General features: G+C 38.6%; 1 protein-coding gene across 4 annotated transcripts in view; it reads left to right on the top strand.

Moving 5' to 3' along the window:
* The window catches only part of GTDC1 (glycosyltransferase like domain containing 1), a 169869-nt gene that overhangs the window by 7031 nt on the left and 146480 nt on the right, over window positions 1-16358 (top strand). For all 4 annotated transcript variants that reach the window (XM_033064263.1, XM_033064262.1, XM_033064261.1 and 1 more), the window contains exons 2-3: window positions 2252-2369; window positions 14152-14340. The gene's annotated coding sequence lies outside the window, so the exon portion shown is untranslated. The remainder of the gene's footprint in view (window positions 1-2251; window positions 2370-14151; window positions 14341-16358) is intronic.

The following is a 16358-nucleotide window of genomic DNA, read 5'->3' as shown; positions in this document are numbered from 1 at the left end:
GAGGAAAGAAAACGGGGATCTTGGGAGGTCACTGCTCTGGGCTGAGGCCCTGAACTGGATGTATGAGTGTGTAGTTCAGTGTCAAGCCAGGGAGATGAACGGGCCATTCCTGACATGTTCTTCTTACCAGGTCTTAAAAACAATCAGTGGAGATTTGTGTAACCCCTCCATAACCTAATCCCTTGTTTAGCTATCCCTAGTGTAGCATAGTTCCTTTAATACTACTCTAATTTTTTCCTAACCTGTTAAGCTTCTTTTTTTTCCGGTTTTTTTTTTTGGTTTTTTTTGTTTGTTTGGTTTTTGGTTTTTTTTTTTTTTTCCTGCAGTGGATATTTCAGTAGTGGGGCATGATTCTTTTAACTGCTGTTAACCTGTTTTGAAGGCTTGTCTCATCTTTCTTTACCTTTTTTGGTACTCGTTGTTTACCTCTCCTAGATTGCTTAGGTTCTCTTTTGAGCTCATTTACTACATCTGTATTGAAGCCTCAGTGTAATGTACAACCTTAGGATCAGTGATGAACAGAATAAATCTTACCATCTTTTTCATATGGTGCTCCTATCATTATTATTAGAAATTGGAATTATTTTGGCATTCAGTTCAGTATTAAAACCCCAGTTTCAGTTTTGCTCTTAATCCCTTAGTCTCATTTTTCTCAATTCTAACTCAGTTTCCCAGAATGCTTGCAGCATTTCCCAGGTAACTACCAAGTAATGAATGAAAACATTAAATAATCCTGCACCAAAAATGCCAAGAGGAAGCTTATTTTATTCAGAGTCCTGCAACCTGTACCTTGTTGCAGAGCCAACCTTTGGAGCTGGAGTCACAGAATATTTGGGTTGTGCTCTGATTTCCTCATTGTCTTTGGAGCCATTGGTGGTCTTGGTTCTTTCTGTCTGTGTCTGTCTTGCATTGAGAAGCCTGAAATGGGACAAATCAAATCTGACATCTTGTAGCTATATGTTTTTAGGGAGGGGATTTTTAATGAGTTGAAAAAAGCTTGGAGAATGTCTACATGGATCTGTACCCATGGGTGACTCAGTTTCTCTGAGTGGTGTGTAAAAATCATCTTTAATTGCACTTCTATGTCTGACTCACAAATGGTCATTCTTCATGGCTGCTAGATCAACACTTTGAAACACCCAAAATTTGATCAATCAGTCTCAAGATCTGAAGTGTTATTTTGTGAAACATGTAGACAAGGGAGAAGGGGAAGAAATGCTCTCTACTTCAAAACCTTTTCTTTCTTGCTACTTGCTCGGAATATAATCTGCAGACATTTTTCTTGTATGTTGGTGTTTTACTACACCTGATGTGGTCAGAAACACATTTTTTTCCTCTGCCCTGGCATTTCCAAAACCAAAGCAACTACGAGATGCTGACAGAGTTGGGAGGACACAAGGACTGTGGCTTTCAGTTAAGGCAGATGTGATTGCAACATCTGTGCCTAGGAAAGCTGCAGTCTGATCTGCCTTCTGTCTTCAGGATTTCTGGGATTCCAGAAGCAGAAGTGGTGCAGATAAGACATGTCCTCTGAGGTTTTGAAAGGCTTCTGCTCAGATTGTAAAGCTCTTCCTTATTAGGCCCACAGGAAACACATCTCCTCTAGCGCAGCCAAATTGGTATCATTGTTAAATACTTCTGCTCGGGCTCTCCAGTGGTAACTCTGCTCCGTGGTGGGGTTATTTGGGATGAAGAGCCTCTGTGGTTGCCTCTGTGTATTGACTAGCTGAGTATATTACTGGCACGTAACTGTGTGTGGTAATTTCTGACTTGGAGGCTGTGATGCGTTCCAAATAACAGTTTATAGTGGGTTTTCCACCTTTTTCCTTAAATTGGACTCTATAGGCCTAAAATTTGGGACTTCTAACTTGAAATCTCCATTAGAACTCAATGTAGTAACTAGGAAGAAAAACCCCAAAGCCTTGGCAGCAGACAAATGAAAATTCATTTTCTTTAATGACTCTCCCCTTTGCCAACTGTATTCTTGGAAAATGGGTCTTTGCACTCAGTTTGTTTTCAGTGCAACAACTGTGTTGGTTTCTGGGTGGCATAAAATTGTGCATATTCCTCTCTGGGTTATGAAGGAAGCCCTGCCCTGTCCCTCATCTCTGAGCAGCAGTCATGGGGCTGCTTCCTGACCTTGGGACTGTTCTTACATTGGGGCTCCCCACTTGCTGTGCTTCTCCTCCTCTGTGTTCTACTCTGAAGGTTGTGCCAGGTGAGATGTGCTTGCTGTTCTTTCTCCTTTCAGGTGAGCTCCTCTGGCCTGATGTGCAGCTGGTGGGAAGACAGGAGCTGGTGGCCTTCCTCTGTTCCATCTGTACCTTTGAAAGGACTTCACTGAATGCAGTGCACAGCAGGCAAAACAGGTATGATCTGTGGGAGTTCAACAGCAAAAACTTCAGAAAAGCAAAGATTCACTGCCCTAAGTTCACAAATCTGTCCTGCAGGAGTAACAGTAAGACATTATAAAAGTTCCCAGTTGAAACATTGAGACAATGTCCACATGACCAAAGCAGGTGGTTTGCATAGTTTCTTTCATGCTTATTTTTTGTGTTGTTGTCATCATACCAGTATGTGACCAAATGAATATGCTTTTCTGTCTGTGATGTTTAAAATGTGATTACCTGAATATTGATAGTGTTTGGTGCTTAGAAATATTTGGAGAGTTTTGTACCTCACTGGATTGTACATAGAGTAATGTTGGGAGTTGAACAGTGTATTTCACTGCAGACAATCCTAAAATAAGTTCTTAATAATCTGGATGCATTAATATTCATTTTTAGAGTTTACATTGTTAAATGTTAGTTATTAAATTCTGTTCAAAATGTAAACTCTATTCTGTTTTGTTGCATTAATTATGCAAGTTTGAAATTCTCAGTTTCATTTTAAGGTAGAGCTTTTTATTTGTACGTAGCTGTTGAAATAAATTACCAGTACAAGAAAACATTCTCCTAATAAACGAGGGATGCCTGGAGTTGGCTCTGCTAACTGAGACAATTTAATTCATCCATCATCAGGGATGATGTTTCTTAGCAACACAAAGTATTTTCACCCGGGGCGCTTTCACAAACTTTCACATTTTTCTTCAAATGCAGCCTTGGTAGTGTTTTATATGACCTAAAGTTCGTCCATCTGTCCTGAAGCTCCCAATACTTTGCCATTCTCTCCAGTGATCAAATGATCCGATATATGGGGTTTTTTTTCAGCTTAATAATACACAAGTTGACTACAGAATCATTTCGCATGTCAGATTTTCCGAAGGGTTCTGGGAAATTATTTGTTGCTCTGTATAGCAAAGCTAAAAGTTATTGAAAATGTGTTGCAGTTTCATAATAAAACAGATCTGAAAATTATTGGCTGGAGAGCCAACTAAATGCTTTCTGATAGCCACAGCCTCAAGGGGGATACTTGGATCATTTGTAATAAGGGGATATCTTTGATATCTTTTGGTGAATTGACTAGTATTCTGTTTAGATCATTATTTATGAAAAAAACTGGCTTGGTACGCAATGTTACATTATCAAATTGTTTGGGTGTAAGAATTGCCTTAATGTATCGCCAGAATTTTCCCTGTTTATTCTTTTCATGTGCTACATAAAATCAGAAGAAGCTGTTGATCCATTAAGACTACCTTTACTTCTTGCTTTCCATTTTTTCAACATGTGTGGGGATGATTTGATCAGTGTAATTACCACCTGGGGAGACTTGGCTTGCTCAAGAATCCCCTTCAGGTATGTAACAGGTGTTGTTCAGTATGGAGAGCACACATCTTCCAAGTGCAATGTGTTATTTTGCTTTGAGAAATAATATATCTTGATTTTTTTGCTAAACTGCTCGGAAGGCTTCTGTTATGTGAAGAAGTGACTAAGCCTTTGCTTCTGTCTTGCTTTGAGAGGAAAAGTTTAAATGGTTCTTTGTCAGCAGGGCATGGTGACAAGTGTTTGGAAAAGGTTGTGATGAGGTAATTATTACTCAGCTTATTTCACAAAGAAGGTGTACAGAAACCCTTTTAAATCATGGGAAAAGAAGTTACAGAAACATTGATTTAATTCTTCCTCATAGGTAGAAAAATTCTGTGTTGTAGCTCCTGTCATCTTAGCTTCAATTTGCTGAGTTTTCACGTAAGCACATGAAGTCTTTGTACATGTATGCAAAAAATTGATGGGACACTTAGCTGTATGTCCAAGCTGGGACATCTTGTTTGAGGTGATCTTATTGCAGTGTAGGTGTTTGGTGCCCTGGTGTTACTGTCCAGCATCTTGCAAGTTCTCAAGGTGTTCCTTGAAGTCCTTTGAAGGACTTCCACCTAAATTGGAAGCTTTTTGTGTTATCCCACAGAAAATGATATGTGATAAAAAAGGGGGAGAAATCTTTTGCTGGCCAAGCCTTTAAGTCTCAAGTCTTTGAAAACATCAGCAGTAACTTGTCTCTGATGTTGCCTTACCTGTGAGTTGGAACTCTGGGCACCTTGCAGAAAGGTTGGGGTTCTGTTTGCTCCTGCAAGGCTTTGTTGCATGTGATGACAGACTATCTGCATTTCTACCTCTGCTCGAGCATCCTGGGATCATTTGGGAAGCTCCAGAATCCGCTGTAGGCTCTGCTTGCCCTTTCAGGTTCTGTTAAAAAAATCCCTTGTAGTTGTGGTGGCTCCTCCAGACACCTGCAGGGTCTGGTGTCAGGGATGTTTCCGGCAGGCTGGTGTTTGCCCTGCAGTAAATAATGTAGCCATGTTGTAGACCTGTGTTTGCATCTTGGGGCAGTCAGTAAAGGCTGACATAAAGGCTGGTAATTCATATTGCAGAAAGTCAAATTTAGAAAATTAGGTATTGAAATTGCTTCATAATTGAGACTTCATTTTTCCAACTGTAAACCCGGTGTCTCAGTTTACAAATGAAGACTGCCACAGGCAGGTAAGCACAACCTGTTTCATATGAAACCAAACCTCCCAAATGCTCTCCAGAAATTAGCATGAGAACAGTTTTATTTTGATGAAATCTTTGCTTGAGTTAGAGAAATAAATATTTGCATGGGGTTCACAAGCAAAATATAGCTCTGCTATGAAGTACTGGTGATGTGCCAGACTTCCAAAAATTCTGGGTAAGTTCCTTTTCCTTGGGAACACTTTTTATGTGGCAGAATGGTTACTCAGGGTAGGTAAGTGATAGCAAAATGTTACTTGAGTGCTGTGCTACAGACAAATTGATTGAAAAATGTTACTTTTAAACCATAGCCTGCCTTGCTTTAGTGAAGCAGACACTGGGCTCCTTCTCTTATCCATGTTCTTTCTCCACTAGGGATTTTCTGTGTATTCTGTGCAGTTTCCTATGGTTAGCTATAAGGACATGAAGAATTGATAAAAATTGTCTTTTTGAAGGTAGTGAAAGGCCTAGAGTCAGTCTGATAAATAGAGAGGGATAACTTGTAACGATAAACACACAGTAGTGTCAAAACTGTTGTAAATTTTCAAAAACTACTTTTCATCCTCATCCAACCATGACTCAAATAAAGAACATTCCCTTTATGGCCTGCAGCACAATACAAATTGTACTTTGCTAGCTTTCAGTTAAAGCGATGAACATATTACTCGAATTTTAGGAAAGAGAATTTGAAAACATACTATATTTAGAGTTTAGTCTTGAAGTTATAGGAATAACTAGTGGTTCTTGCTGTTGTTGCATCTTTCAGTGTTCTTGTGCAAAGAATGACTTGATCAGAGTTGTCACTGGGAACGTTTAGTTTTTCATGCAAAGTATTTTTGGGCAGCTTTTATTTGGAAGAGTATGGGATGGAATATAAAAGAATGTGCCTAAGAAATTATCAATTATGTTAAAATATCACAAAATTGTGATTGATTGGGTGTTGCTTCTGCAGCTGGTCTCTGAAAAAAGGTGAGTGCAAATCCAGTTAAAGTAAAGTGGGTGTTTGACCTTGGAATTTTTATTTATGTAGTTGTCTTTTCACATACTTGAGAAATCTATGATTTTATTCTAATTGGAATTTGGACACATTTAGGAATGAGCAGTCAGTTGTTGTGTTTACATTAGCACACATAATTTGAGAGTTTGCTTGAAAGCAGGTATGATTTCATTCAGCCTCTCTAATACACAAAACTATTGTGTTGTCAATAAAAATCATAATTTCTCTACATTACTGAGCTTTATTTCCAGGAGGAGTGCATGTATTTCCAAGGAGTAGTACATGAAAGGGTGGGGGCATTTTTAGAATCATGAAATGGTTTGGAAGGGACCTTAAAGACCCTCTGTATGAAGTATAGAACATCCTGAAATAGGTGCAATCAAATAAATCCCAGTTATACAAACAAAAAGTGAGCATCAAAATAGTTGTGTTTCCAGTATTAATGATCTGTATTTTGTATGAAAGGCTGACCTGTTTGGGACCTTTTCTTCAGAAATAAAAACCAGGCTGATCTGTTTCTCACACAATTGAAAGGGCAGTTGGAAATTTGGTTGATCTTATTTTTTTCAGCGTAACTATCACAGGGAATGAGAGGGCCAATTGCTGGGATTGCAGAGGACTGTGCAGCCCCAGGCATCTTCCACTATGTGCAAAGACTGATTCTGGTTAATGCAAACAAATAAAAATGAAGAGCCTAAGTTCAGACCAAACACTGATTCAGATCAGGAAAAATATGACCCTTCCCACTGGCTTAAAATGGATGCATGAGGTTTATATGTGATGATTGATATAAATCAAGGGAAATAGGCATTAGATTACATATTCGTCATTGTAATTGTCACTTGAATTGCTTAGCATTGTAACCTGGTAAGCATTGGCCAGTGTTGTGTTTAACTATAGAGAAAGTATTAGAAAATTATAGTCTGAATTTGATTCAGTTGAGTATGATAGTCTCAAGCTCTGCAACTTGGAGTTTGAGGCAGAGAGAGAAATGGTCAAGAGCCTGCTCATTCTGGGTGTGGGGTTTTTTACATTTGGTGATCTCATTACTCAGGTATAAAGCAAGCATTTTATTGCAATAATAATCTATTCTAGATGCTATTTTTAGGCCAATATAAACCTATTTAAAATATCCTATATTAAATACATAAATGCGTTCCTGTGGCCAAGTGAATTTTGTCCACACAATTACGTAACTAGCTTAAGTCACTTTTCAGCTTCCAGCCTCTTTAATTCAATCTATGGAGTACAAAGAATTAAATGTGTCCAGTCTTACTAAACTTTTGGTTCATTTCTTTATGATCAAGGAGATGATTTACAGTTAAGATTTTGCAATGTGGACCGTTATTATTTTTGTAGACCTGCTCTCTTCTCTTTGCCTGTTCACTCCTGAGTTTTTGCATTAGTGTGGGCTTTTCATTTAACATCAGTAAAAACTCCATCAGAACTTCTTAGTGTTGCCAGTCTCTAATAATTTAGAATATTTTTTTTTTTGCATGTGACTGTGAAAAATATCCATGTGTTCTCATTGTTAATGGAAACTACAGATGAGAACCTCAAAGAGGAACACCGAGAGGCATCCTCTCTAGGTTGTCCACAGTGTATTTGGTCAAGAAAAGAAACAGTTTAAGGAATGTGACATGTGGTTCTTGATGCAGAAAAAAAGCTTCTCTATGCCTAATACATTGGAAAATATTTGTTCAAGAGCAAGTCTCCCCTATGCAAAATTTGCCCCTGTAGCATTATTAAGGTCAGTATCCATGTAGGTTCTCATTCTTACTCAATGTGGTGCCTGAGGTCAGTTTTGGCTTGTAAATGAAACTTTAAGGACTGTTTTGTCTGGTCCTGTTAAAAAGCATCTCTGTAAGTTGTTTGTTTACAAATTTATTTATTCCTACTCTTCCTGGGCTTGTCTTCAGTTCCTGCTTAAAAAATAGCAGCTGTAAATGAAACATTGTGTCCTGCTTCACAAGGTTTGTGGAAATAATCCTTATATGTTTACATATACACTCACAGACTGCTTTTCGGTATTAATTTGAAGGTGAACGTTTTTAGTTCTGGATGTTGAGTAGATTTTTCTGTGTGAAAAAATGTGTTGGGAGTTTTGTGAGAGTGATTGTAGTTGATGAGTACTACAGTCTGTGATCCAGGGAGGAATTATCAAAATGCTGTTTCATAAAAATCAAATAAATTCTGTAACTGATCAAGTGGGCAAGTTCACATGTCCCTGTAGTTCTCTGAACATCCTGGCTTGACTCATTACTACCAGAGAGGTGTCTGCACTTCATCATGTGTTGGCATGTTCCCTGAGACTCAGCATTCCTCTTCTGTATTATTTCCTGATAGTTCTTTCATTAATCCTTCAAAAGTGCTGGACTGCTTAATGGAGTCGGAATAAAAATAATGCATTTTCAGAAAGTCTTCCAGTGTGTTGTGTTTGCTTTCTGCATCTCACTTAAGTGTTAATCAATTAAGTGATTCTGATTCTAGTCACTCCCCAGGTTAGATCCCAGCGATACAGGGATGGATAAATGTACTCTGTAAATTAGGTGTGAAACGGTTGGGGAAATGCACAAGCTGCTGCTCTGCAGAGCCAAGGCAGGTCTGGCTGGGCTTTATTTTAGCTCATGTGTGGGCAGGCTGGCAAGGCTAGTGCTGAGCTGGAGAGAAGTGGATGTCCTGGGAAGAAATTGCTCCTTGAAGGAAAATGCTCAGGTGTTCATTTTCTACCTGTTCTTTTCTGTCTGTTTATTACTTGAGTTCTGTCACCTGGGCTGTTTTGTTCTGCTTTTCTGTCTTTTTTTAACATTTTAACTTCTAAACTTCTTAGTTGGTAGTTGTGAGTCACAGGCCATCAGGTTTTGCTTATAAAACAGGACCAGAATATTTTAATAAAAATTTGTTGCCAACTCTCTTTAAGGATTCTGCCTAAAAAGTACAGCTTAGTTTATGATATTACATAGACAGTGCAAATAAAGCTTGTGTTTCTTAGGTATCATTATTTCAAAATTAGATTTATTATAGGTATATTATGGTAGGTAGAATTTTAACTGAGAGTGGCTCTTCCCTGGCAGTGGATGTCTGAACATGCCCAGTATAATCTCTGATTCAGCTGGCCTGGATACGATTAATTGGTTATTGATAATAAATCCATTTATGTGCTGTGTGAACAGTGGAAAAAGATCAGAAGTAAAGGTGCAGCTGCCTCCACTTTCCTGGTAAAGAATCCTCGTCTTGAAAGCCCAGCCTTGGCAGATGCCAGACTTGCAGACCTGGGCCTGCTGTAGTCTCCACTTAAGATACTTCCCCAAAATCCTTTTGCCCACTCTGAAATCATTTCACTGAATATATCTTACCCCTAGCATTTACATGTTCAGCAACCTGCAAGTTCTGCTCAAGCTGTGAGTTTTAGAGGGTGTCTAATGTTCTGTTTAAAGGTGAGGATCCTGAAATATTTTTTTTTTCTTTTAATTTTATGAGCATTTTATATAATGATGTTCCTGTCATGCTTTTGGCCATGAATCAGCACAGCATTTCTGTGCAGGCTTTAATTGAAGCGTGGAGTTGTCTTGCTGTGCAAATGTTGAAGTCAGTGAGACTATTAATTAAAATTAAGTATCTGCATAAGTGCTTTTGCTAAAAATAAGTTGCTTCATAACAGCTTTGGGCCATATTTGGGAAGGAGGGGGCTGTTTTTTTCAAACTTTGGAAATAGGTATATAATTCTCTCTGAACTGCATGATGATAAAATGTAGCAGCAATACCAGAGGGCAGAATGTTGATGGGAAGAAGTGTGAGCTTTCTGCCCTGTCAGATGTCACCTAAGCTGCTATTTATTGATTTTTAAACAGAATAAAACTGTTATGGCTTTTGTATTGCACAGAGACTGGTGGAAAACTTGAGAAGTTACTGCTTAAGCTGCTACTTAGTGGAAGCACACAAGTGACAGAAATCAATCAGTTCTTTATCTTCCTTTCCAAGTGCCTGGTTACAACTCTGTTTTTCTTCCATCAGTTACTTAAAGTTGGAGCTTCTCAGAGTGAGTCTCCTTAGCTGCTTGTGCTGTGTATCATTTGTTTTCTAGCTGTGTTTGAAGCTATTAAAAATATTACCAGGGAGTACTGAGCTGTGGTTTTTCCCATATGTATTAGACAATTTACAATACAAATTTACTGTACAATTTACCTTATAAAATGATCTGATTTATTAATTCTCATGGTACCTTGACAAAACAGCATCCTTTTATCTCCTTAGTCTGGCTCTTTACCAGACTCACTTTATCATGCCAGCCTGTTACCTTTTTTTCTGAGTTCTTTCAAAAATAGGCTCCTTACAAGCTCTAGCATTCCTCACCTGCAGCAAACCAATAAATTAATAGTGGAGGGAAGAGATCACTTGATGAGAGTAAGGTGCACCAAGCTGCCTGTGCTGTCAGGTTTCTTGTTGCACTTTTCTGTCCCTTCCAACACTGACCTAAAGATCTCTGACCTGCCTTTTTGAAGGTGTGCATAAAGCAGTGGCCCCAGAGTTAAGCAGGAAAAGATGAGGGACCCTATTTCACATGATGAAGCCCTGATGAAGCCTTGTGTTCCTGAGGTCACACAGAGATCTGGTGCAGGATTGGAGCACGGGTGTTTTCTGACCACAAGATGATTCTTCTGAGGTGCTGCAGCATGGTGTGTGTTGGTTTCTTACTGCTGCTGTTCTTAGTCTTTATCATTTATCATTTACTCCATGCAGAAGCCGAGAATCCCACTGATATGTGAATAGTGATTCTTGCTGAACATCACATGGTTGTTTCTAAAAGGGAGACTCTGTAGGTTCCTATTTAAAGTCATTTATTAATGTTGTTGATGCATTTGCTTAGTGCCACTGCCAAAGGTTGCTGTAAAGCACTGTCACATGGACACAAAGCAAAATTTACACTGTTTGGGGAAAAATACCAATGTTACCATCTTTACTATGAGCATGTCAGTTGCTCTTTATTGCTTTTTAAATTTGATTTTGTTGTTGTGTGGCGAGCTTTTCAGTAAACATAGTGGTTTCATTTATATAACACTAGAATTATTGTCAATGCCCAGTTTCATAGTGCGAATTACGTATGTAATATTGTGTCCAGTGGGATCCTGTATCACAGAATTTGCATAGTTATAGTGCTGGTGACATCGTATCTCATACAAAGAACCCAGGGACCTGATACAATATCAGTAAAACTGTCTCCTAGGTATGATTCAAACAGTTTTATTAGCAACATATGGGGTATGAAGGAGCCACAGAGGGTAGTTTTGAGTGTAAGGGTGCTGGCCTATCTTTTTCAGCCTGTAATTATATCAGTCCTCTTCTATGGCATTATTTGTTGCTGCTCTGGGATTGCAGAAAAATAACTACTAATATGATGACACAAAGGATCAGAATAAATTATAATTGTTGACTTTACAAGAAATTCATTGGCAAAAAGGCTTACTGTCCAAAGCTTGGATGTCATTTCTGGTGCAGCTTCAGAGCTAAGCCACTGCACTAAATAATATAGTTTTGAAAGTGTTAGGGTTTTCTGGCAGCCTTATCCTGCTGTATTGGATGCTTTTGTGATCTGACAGATACAAGGAAGAAACTTTTTGGCTGCATTTTGGTTTTTAATCTTGAGCTAAAGAAGTGCATTTTGTTTAATTGGTAGTGGGATATTGAACTCTTGTTCCCCAAATGGAACATATTCTAATTAATCATCTTGAAATAAAGAGTTCATAATTTAAATTATGACATTAAAAACTTGCGAAAATATAATTAGAAAATTACAGTAGTGCTCTGTTTAGCTGTACTTCTTAAAATCATAAACTATAAAAAAATAACTTCTACATGTTGTAAAAATGATAAAAATTTGGGGGTTTAATGTTTCTGCCAGTTGGCTGAAGAGCCACAGTTTGTATGTGGCTCTTAAAGAAAAATGGTATTTGACTACTTCCCAGATAATTTTTTCAAATCCATGTGTTTTAAAACACTGGGCTGAGCAATATCTTTTTGCACAAGAGCCTGTGTAGGGAATTGGGACTGTTACTTGGACTTTAGTTGTTTGGACTTTAGTCAGAGTTACTTCTGAAGATTTTTATTCCTCATTAAGGTTCAACATGGAACAAAGAGTCTGGGATCTCTGTGCTGCTTCACTGATGTGAAAGCATCTTTTCATCTGCTTGTTTCCATTCCATACTGTGTTGATCTTACTGTGGTTGCAATAATATAATTAATATATAATTTTATCTGGAAGGGATCCTTAGAATTGTTCACCCCTTGTTTTCAGGTAGGATGAAACTTTTTTGAATAATTTCTGACTTAATTATACATGAGAAAAGATAATAAAAAAAGAATCTAATTGATAACTTAATTGCTGAACTCTTTCTTAGGGTTCAAGCTCTCTGGTGGCACTCCATTGTTTTTATAAGCTTTTCTGACTTCCAGAAACGTTTGAAAACAATTGCAGGTGATTGAGGAGCTATTTCACCTTGTTCCCATAGTATCCAACAGTAAAAGACCTCAGACTTTGCCAGTTTGTTGTGAAAAATATCCTCTCATCCTGTATCTGCTTTATCTCTTTGGGAGCTTGGACTGGAAACTCTCACAGATTTGCTGCTGTTGAGAATCTCCACTTCTTCTGTGAAAATTGCAGTAAAATTGTAATAAGCCTTGTAATTTTGAGAAATAAGTAGAAACATGTAGTGAGACTTGTGATTGAGAAGTGGGCAGATGTCAGCTTGTAGGTGCATAAACATGACAATCTTCTGATCTTTGTGTGCAGTTGTCCCCTGGCTCCAGCACAACCAGCTACAGGGTGAAATGGTCATTTCCAGTGTGCCTCAAAGTCAGCTTGCTCTTTAGACATCATTAAGCATAAACTTGTACTGTTTGAATGCAATTTTTTTTGCCTTTTTAATGCCATTTTGCTTTTTTCATATTTTTTTCTCATTTCCCATATCATTTTTTGTTTAGAGTAGAAAGTTCACACCCACTTTGCTAAAGATGGTAAAGGAGTGATTTCTGAAATTAACTATTAAATAAAAAAAGTTATATAAACATATCTGGACATCACATCATAGGGACTTCAGAGCTGTCTCAGGAGCCTCTAGAGCCACTCATGTTAATTGTTGCATATCTTGTAAATGTGTTTATTTCAAAGTACTGGAAGCCTTCCAAGAAATTTCTGTATTTAAAAGGGCAAAAAGGATGTCACAGTGGATTTAGCCCAGGACAAAATAAAGTAAAGGTTAACTTGGACTTCCATCAGTGAAAGCTTAAAAGCTAAAAATAAAAATAAATGCTGGTCACTATGGTTTTGTGATAGAAGGATTTGTGAGACAAAGCTGATTTTTTTTTATAGGATTCTGTGTCTGGCCTTTATTGCTATATTTAACTAATTTCTTTTGAAGCATTAAATCTTTGCAATGCAGTATTTTGATATAAAAACTTATGAGACAGAAAAGATTAAAAATGTCCTGTTGCTTAAAGTATAACTTTTAATGAGATGATAAAGGCCTACACCTGTGGTTCATCCATGTGTTCATGGCCCACTTAATCAGCAATTTCAGCAACTGGTGATTTAATTTTGCTGCTTTATTTTTCACATGATGCAAACAATGCTGGAGAAATACATCTGCACTTTGTCACATAGTTCAGTCATCAAAATACAGGAAAACTGTAGTTGGGACAGAAAACAGGTTGGGAAACCCCATTGTGAGAATGAGGGGAGGCAGAGAGAGCTGGGACAGTTCAGCCTTGAGATGAGTGGCTAAGGGGCACAAACTGAAATAGAGGAAATTCTGTTAAAATTAGAAGTTTTTTTGCTGTGAGTGGCCAAACCCTGGAACAAGGTGGTCCTGGGAGCCCTCCTTTTCTGTGGTTTGGGCAGACATTATTAGACCAAGGAAGGTATTTGGGATAAATATTTGTATGGTGTAGTTTTGGGCAATATCTGGATGGAGCTTTTTTCATACAATCACAGAATGGTTTGGGTTGGAAGACACCGTGAAGATGATCCAATTCCAACCCCCTGCCATGGCTAGGGACACCTTTCACTAGACCAGGGTGCTCCAAGGCCCATCCAGGGCTGGTCTTGAGCACTTCCAGGGATGGGGAGACCACAGCCTCTCTGGGCAGTGTTTAACCTCTTCTTAGCCTGAAACAGTTGGAAAGTTAGACCAGATGAGCTCAAATTCTCTTTTCTTTTCTCCTCCCAACTCTATTTAGATTGAAGAATGCTACTACACTCTGGAAAATTGCAGTGTGAAATCTGCCCATTGGACTGAAGCAGATAGGATGGATTGGAAGAAGTACTGCTCAGCACTGAGATCCATAGCCAAGATTCCCAGACTGCTTTGGTGAAGACCTGTGAAGCAGCACCACCTGGTATTTTACTGCTCCCAGTTTTTAATGCAGGTAATAATGCTTCTGATAAATATAATGTGCTTTTTAGATGAAAAGGGGAGAAAATTCCCTGTTTGAAAGGCTTGATGGGTTTGGAATTCTTGGTGTCATTAGATGTCTACTAATGATTTTTTACTCTGCCCTGAAATGATGGCATGGTTCATGTTGTACTTCCAGTGCATGGTAAGTCTGACAAGGGTACGAGTTTTGGGAATCAAAGGAGTCTTTCTTTCAAGACACAATTAGCAACATCTTTGATTTCTCTTTTTCTCCTTTTCAATCAAAGCCTGGATTCATGTGGTTGCAGCAGAGAAGAAGAGATGCTAAGATCATGAGTGAAATATGTCTGTTAACAATTAGGCTGCACCTGTACTGCAAGTAGACTGGCTTCATGTGGCTGTGAAGGAGTGACAGACCTAAGTGACAGATGGGACTTACAGCAAAATAAGGAAGAAGTGACCAAAAATATTTGGCCATTCAGATATATATTAATTTACCACCCTTCTGCCTCTCCCCAAAAAATCAACATATATTCAAACTAATGGCAGTCAGCAGTGAAATTAGATTGTATTTTATAGTTTTGGGAAAATAGTTTCCCTCACACTGAGAATTAATAAATTTGGTTGCATCTTCGAGTTAAAATGTCACTTCAATGTAACTTCTGTGCCTCTAAATCTGCTCTAAGCCTGGGCTGTTTAAAGAAACAAGCTGGTGTGACATAGGGTGTGTCAGTGCCATTCCTTCTCCCCTTTCTTTTCCAGTAACTCCTGAATTCATCAGGCAACCTGTACTGAATTTACCAGAAGAGTAGGTGCTACAGGAAGTAACAGACTTTCAGCTACTCACATGAAATCCATGCCAAGGACTCTATATTTTTAAGCTGTGAATTCATTTATGATTAATGTTTTAATTATTTGTTTGTGTCCTAATTTCTGCCACGTTTCAGATTTAATTAAGTTTGAGATACAGGAATAAGCAACAAACTCCAGCCTTTCCTTCTTTCTCAAATTGCTTACAACCACCACAGTGCTTTCTCACCAGGGGATTTTGCCAGAACTGTGATGTCTCTGAGGCTGCTTCTTGCACAGAAGTAGTCCCATGAATTGGGCAGAGATAAAAGTCATCATAAAAGAGTGTTGTGTTCTGCTGTGTGTCAGCAGGTGGAAGGGGACAGGTAGGACACCCCTGTCCTGTGCTGGGGACAAACAGCCTCATGTGGGGAGAACAATGTCTCTGTCTCCCAAGTGAGAGAACTTGATGTGATGAGAGGAAAAAAAGAATTGCAGTTCACACAAACATTACGTATAGTGTCATTTTTTTACCATAAACTGTAAAAATGGTTTGTTTTGAATTCCTCCTAATGTGCAGCCATCTATGATTTGCATTATATAGGATAAGGTTTTCAAAAGTTTGAGTGGTTGAACTGCTGTTGTCAGAAATGATTCAAACATCCAGGTGCCCAAGTCTCATTGCAACTCCAGGAAATTTTCACCTTCTTTGAAAATGGAGCCGAAAGTTACTTGGGTATTTTTTCTAGAATACTTCAACTGTGCACAATTTCATTTGGAGTGGAGCACAGGGGAGGCACAGGCACTGAAATACCCTGAGCACAGGCAAAGCCATCACAAGCCTGAGGGCAAATTTTTTATTGGGGTGAGTGGAGATCAGATGGGAACAGCACCAGTGATGCCCTTGGAGGTGACCAACTTTCAGTGTCTCATTATTCCAGGTGTATCCTGGGTAGATAAACACAACCTGTCTGTCTGTGACTCATTTCACACTTCAGTGTGCAGTGAAGTGGCTCCATAAATGTTACAGATTTCCACGTATAGGCTTTGGCATGCAAGTGTTATTGTTAAGTGTAAAAAAATAGAGGTTTGGTGTCAACCTACCTAATTTTTCAAAATTCTTGGAGGCTTACAAATGATAAAGCCTAATTTAACACCAGGAAAGGAAGAATTTTTTCCCTGTGAGGGTGGTGAAGCCATGGCACAGGTTACCCAGAGAAGTTGTGGCTGCCCCTGGATCTT

The sequence above is a fragment of the Catharus ustulatus genome, chromosome 7 (assembly GCF_009819885.2).
Source record: "Catharus ustulatus isolate bCatUst1 chromosome 7, bCatUst1.pri.v2, whole genome shotgun sequence".
Taxonomy (NCBI): Eukaryota; Metazoa; Chordata; class Aves; order Passeriformes; family Turdidae; genus Catharus; species Catharus ustulatus.
Note: the sequence above shows the minus strand (reverse complement) of the source record. Positions and strands in the feature narration are given on the sequence as shown.